We start from the raw sequence: 5,857 nt of genomic DNA, 5'->3' as shown, positions 1-5,857 counted from the left end.
AAACTATATTAATAAAGAACATCCCTTTTTATTAACCCAATAAAATAAGGCTTTATGTATGTTAATAAAAGACAGCCCAACCCATATTTAGCTTTTGATATTACAAAGAAGGCTAAGTGTAAGTCAAATACAAGCACACTTTTAAAAAGGCCCTGCAGTGGGTACATCCACAAACACACATATTACCCACCCATTCCCCTGGACCCCCACACTTTCCAATATCCTATCCACTCAAAGTCCTGTACTCTGACTGGGAGTTTCAGTGTGTTCTGGCTTGTTCCATTAATGAGACCAGAGGAAGTCAATGAGAGAGCCCCACAGCCATTCATCCCCATTACCATTGTTAGGCTGTACTCAGAGAGGGAGACAGAGCTCCAGGGGTGTAATTGAAATGAATCACCCACTGTGGCGCAGTGCAGGAGTGGGAGGACTCTGACTGTGTGTGGGTTGCTGGATGTGTGTTGGAGGAGCAGATGTCAGGTATTTCAGACTTAAGTATAGGAAACCTCTTGGTGGGTAAATGGGTGCAGTTCTGTCACAGTTCATTCTAACACAACAACAACAAAAATAGCCTGTGTTTTGGTTTTTAGACTTTTTTTTCAGTCACTTTCACGCTTCTGAAGGATTAGATTTATTTATTTTCAATGGGAAATAATCATGTTTGTCTCTCAAACATTCGAATTACAGATTTTTAAAGATTTGCTGTGTTCCAAAGTCTTTCAAGATGATCCACATATCTTAAACTTTTTCAAGTTTTGCCGTATCCACAAACTCTAGCTTGTTTTATGTGACATTCAAACACACACGTTAGATTTCTGCTATGAAAAGAATGGTTAACTAGTCAAATGAAACTAGTTGTGGAAGGCCCACCCGGAATCAATACGTTATAGGCTCACCTTTTCCTGTGATCCCTGCTGCAGTTCTTTGGGGTATGACTGTACTAAATGTACACATTTTGAGATACATATAACTTAAAGTTCACCTAGATGGATTGAATGTCTCTGAAAAACACCTCAGGTCTGTAAAATGTCCCCAAAAAATGTATATAACGTGACAAACATTTGAAAAAGTTTAAGCCTTGTGGATAATTTTGCAAAGCATTGTTCATAACCAAAGGTAAACATTCAGTTTTCTCTGCTATTTTGCTGGATGACCCATCACTACTCTCCTTTCAGACTCCCCCCAGGTTAGAGAGTTAATGTCGAGCACAGTTGATCTCTCTGTGTGTGCGTGCCAGTGCTCCTGTGTCTGCATGCCGTGCCAAAGCACCTTTTTGTCTCCTTTAGCTCTCCCATTCACCCCAATGTTTCGGTTTGGACCCGTCCCTCTGTCTGATCCTCTCTTTTCTCCTCATTCCCTCCCTACCCTTCGCACATCGCCCCTTCCTTCTCTCTTCCCCTTCCGACGATCCTCCTTTCCTCTTCATCCGGATCACCGTCCTCAACTCCTCTCCCGACACCTCTCCCTGCCGGCGTCCTTTGTCCGGGGGTTGAAATCTTCGGCTGCAGCCTGCGGGGTGAACTGTCATAAAGCCTGCAGAAGTCGGCTGGCCGTAGAGTGCAGGAAGAGGACGAAGAGTATCAGTCATGAGACTCCACCAGCCCTTCAGGCCAGGTCCTACAGCTTCCCACCACCTGCCAATAACCCCCCTAGCCTGCAGGATACAGGTGATATTTACTTTGCTGCATGAAAAAAATATATTAAATTATTCATTTACATTAAATTCAAATGGGATGTAAAGGCTTAGAAAATGTTCAGCTCAAACTGCAGCCTGCTACACAGTTCTGAATAAAATATCTACTTCTTTACAGATTACCTGTGGGTTTTTTTTGCACTAGTAAATGTTTAAGATCATCAAACTATTTTAAAAAACGAAGAATTATCAAAGTGAACACAAATTCAGTGAAAACAACACAGCTTTACTATTTCTCGTAAACATGCCAGCTTCCGTTCCATACAGCCACTAACAAGGCTGCCCTCACGGCTGCGCTGATAATAATATACGTGTTGAAGTTTTAAAAAAAAAACTTTCTGCATACAATTTCTTTCAATTTTTTTCTCAATTAATTAACTAATTAAACATAAACATTAAAATAGTAGTGGTTAGAAAAGTGCGCCTGTGCTCTGAGAAGGTTGCAAGTATCCAGTTTGATCACCATAGCCGGCGTTCTGTCAGACCAGCATATCCATAGTCAATGCGCAAGACACAGATTTGCTTTTATCCCTTTAGTTTTGCATGAAAAATACACTTTAAACCATCTCATCGGGCGTGTATCCCTATGGTCATGTACAAAAAAACAATTTAAGATTGCCATATGCTTCAAAAAACACATAAAAGCAAGTCATTAATGTCATGATCTGGACTGTTAGCTCACCTTAATTGTTCTTTTCACTCACCTGCCTAACTGCCCGCTTTTTTTATTATCACTCATCTCATCCACCTGCGTCGGTTGCTTTATATTCGGTTCAGCCCAAGCAATCGTGGACAGATCATTATTTGTTTTCCGTTTGTCTTTTTGGTTTTTAGTTTATTCCCTGGTTCATATCCTGGTTCCTGGCGGCCAGTGGGTAGAGAGGTTTCATGTTTGACTCATCCTCTGATCCTGTTCTGACCCTTCTCTGTGGAGCCCTCAGGGTTTTGGCTCGGGACGCAGGGAGGGTCGGTTTTATTCCCGCAAGCCTGGCTCCTAGGAGGAGACCAGTTTAAAGTCCTGCATAAATCCTGGAACAACGTCTCGTCTCTGCTTCGCTCAACCATTGAGTCTGCCCGTCTTCATCTGAGCCTACCTGTCTGCTTCTTTGCGTGTCTGAGGGCACACTTTTGCACCTGTCTGACTCTGAACCTGCCTGAAAGCTCTGTGGATTCCTGGAAGTCTGGATCCTGCTTTTCCTATTGGATGGAAAACCTCTGATGGAGCGGAGGTTTCTTGGATTTCTGAACTGTTCCTGCCTGCTCTGACTTTCACTGACCTGGATCGGCTTCCTGCTACTTCTCGGGGGCTGCAGCATCAGGAACACTCTGGGTGACGCATGCCGCGTCTGGTTGTCAGGTCTTGATCCGTGTCTGGATCGCACCCCTTTCTAGGGAGATGGACTGAACTGTGAAACCAGGTAAGTCACTCACTGATAATATCATCTTCTGTCAGATGATCATGGTCACTTACCTGTGTTTCTTTTCACCAGAGAATGCCAGTGTGTGGGGGCGGTGACCCGTCCCCCTCCTGCAGCCGCCGTAAGCCACGGATTCACAGCAGCATGCTTCGTTTCTGTTCTGTTTTGTTTTAAGAAACATTTTGAACTTTCCTGTTAGCTGTCTCATCTTGAATACTGGGTCCATCCGTCCTGTTTTATGACAATTAAAAGTATTTTTTGTACATGACTAAAGGGATACACACTTGGGGTAGTTTAAAGTGTAATTTTCTAACAAAACTATAGGTGTAAACTGAAGGGATTACGGGTTTTTAGTATGCGTATGCTGGTCGGACCTGGAATGCTCATCTCAAAGAACACTGACACTCTGGCTCTCTGAGCAAAACCCTTAAACCCACTCTGCTCCCCGGGTGCCACATAGTGGCAGACCACTGCAGAGAGTTTATTTCTCCATTGAGAGATCAATAAAGGTATATTTCTATTTTTCTATTTCTATTTATTCACATCTTTTTGTGTGTTTTACTTTGTTATGTCAAGAACAATTAGCACCGGTGCTCCTCAGCGGTGTGAGCTCTCTCCTCTCCTCAGAAATGGCGGTGAGAAACCTCTAAAGTTCTAAGAACCACCCTTTCTTGGGAACTCAGCTGGTCCTTACACAGAGAGTAGAAAAACAGCAGTGCTTGTGGCAAATAAGAAGTACAATATTCAATAGGAAAAATCTGCAAATCAATTAATCGGTAACCTGTTCTCTTTTCAAATCTGACTGTAAATTTAGTTTGATGATCTGGAATATTAAGGTACTAAACAGAAAAATCCCTACTACTCATTATTTTTGGGCTGCGTATCTGTTTATCTGTCCTACTAATAGAATCAAAAAAGCCTGGCTTTTTCTGTGCCTTTACTTACATCCATTTAATAAAATAAAAAAAACAGCAATAATGATAATTTTGTTTTTAAATATACTTTGATACTGAATATAATAGAGGATTTTTAAGTTCATTTACTACATTCTATAATGTGGAATTTTTTATTCTTAATATTATGAGATCCTCATGACGGACTATGTCTGTTAGAAACGTTTCTTGGAATTTCATGTACAATGGAAATACAATTAGCCTCTACTTTCTGCCTGATTTTATTTTACATAATTACTAAATAAAACTACCAGTAGCAGCTCGCTGGGCTGCACAGGATTACAAGATAAAAATAAACCAGAAAGCTGGAAAGATTGAGTCACTGCTTCGCTTGATCTGCAGGAAGTTTTCTGCCCTCTCATTTAATTGACCAGTCTGCCTGTTTCACATTTACATGAAGTTGCCTTTTTTTTTTTCTGTCTCTATCAGTTATAGCTGAAGAAGACATTGAGTCTGTCGAAGAGGGAGTATTTGATGTCCATCTATAACCAGGTGAGGGAGACACTTCCTTGTTATGCATTGGAGTTATGTTCATTGTTGACATGTTTTTTTTTCTTTTTCAGCACTTGAAATTCATTTAATTTCTCTTCATACCTGTTAAATAAACACCTGTGTATATGTGGAGATTTACTGTAGTCACACCTCCAAAAAAATGATCAGATTAAATTTCTGGTGGGGCAAAAAAGCTCTGTGCTGCTCTTTTACTAGTTAAACACTCAACGGGGTATTCCTGAAGCACGGCAGTCTTCTCAATTTCTTGGAGCTATTTTGCATTCATTGTTTTTATTTTATCTGCACTGGATTCATTATTCAATAGCTCTAAATAGATGTAAACTGGCCCACCAAGTATGGCGAATTGAAGCAATTTGGATGTTTTTTTTGTGTCTAATATCTCTTTAGTCACACATTAAAAATTGAGAAATTCAAGAGACAATAAAGAAATAAACGTGTCTTTCAATTATGTTTATCTATTATGTGTAGCATCACATAATATCCCCCTGACTTTATTTATTTTCTTTATGCCAGAATCTTTAGTCATAAGGCAACATATCCAACAATCTGGCTGTGTATCCATTACCTGCTGTATATTTCCTGTTAGACCATTATTATCTCCTTTAGGTTGATATTATGGAAATAAAGAGATCAAGAAGTGAGCTTAAATAACTGCAACCATTCCAGAAATACCTTTAGGTGTTGTCGAAGCCTTTGTGGCTTTTGGTCCTTTGAAATACATCAATGACTCCTTACTGCCTCAAATCACAGCTTGAATATGAATAAATATGAGTTGTGAGCAGTTCAGTCAAAGAGTGTCTTTCTTTTCCCAGGGTGTTTGATTTGAATAATTCCTAAAAGCCCTCACAAGTGAAACTAATCAGTGTATTAAAAGAAAAAAGGCAACCGGAGATACTGGACGGGAACAAAATGAGCCTAATTTCCCTTTGGAGGAACGACTCTTTTGCTTTTGTACCATCTTCCACCCTTTGAGAATTATCTTAATACAAGGTTGGGGCCTAGAGTTTACTTAAACAGGCTAATTAAACAACAAGAATGCAAAATGACACGGTGATGTTAACCAACAAAGGGGATTTGGGGAAAAAAATGTTTCCACAAATTTAGAGTAAACTGCAGTAATATAAGTTCTTTGGCTTAATTATGATCCTGATCGCTGCCTTGAGACATTTGACTTCATAAGAAAATTATACTAAATATGTTTCATAACCAGGGTTCCTACAGCATAAGGCAAGTTAAATTCAAGACTTTTTAAGACTTTTTAATGCCACTTGAAATAAAAA

General features: G+C 39.9%; 1 long non-coding RNA gene across 1 annotated transcript in view; it reads left to right on the top strand.

Moving 5' to 3' along the window:
• Nucleotides 1–5,857, top strand: part of LOC107100157 — an 11,466-nt gene that overhangs the window by 2,194 nt on the left and 3,415 nt on the right. Inside the window, exons 2-3 of the long non-coding RNA XR_001481989.1 lie at nucleotides 1,509–1,667; nucleotides 4,494–4,556. This is a non-coding gene — a long non-coding RNA (uncharacterized LOC107100157). The remainder of the gene's footprint in view (nucleotides 1–1,508; nucleotides 1,668–4,493; nucleotides 4,557–5,857) is intronic.

The sequence above is a fragment of the Cyprinodon variegatus genome, unplaced genomic scaffold (assembly GCF_000732505.1).
Source record: "Cyprinodon variegatus isolate N-32 unplaced genomic scaffold, C_variegatus-1.0 Scaffold940, whole genome shotgun sequence".
In the NCBI taxonomy this organism is placed as follows: domain Eukaryota; kingdom Metazoa; phylum Chordata; class Actinopteri; order Cyprinodontiformes; family Cyprinodontidae; genus Cyprinodon; species Cyprinodon variegatus.
The sequence above is the reverse complement of the archived record's forward strand: the minus strand, read 5'-3'. Positions and strand labels throughout refer to the sequence as shown.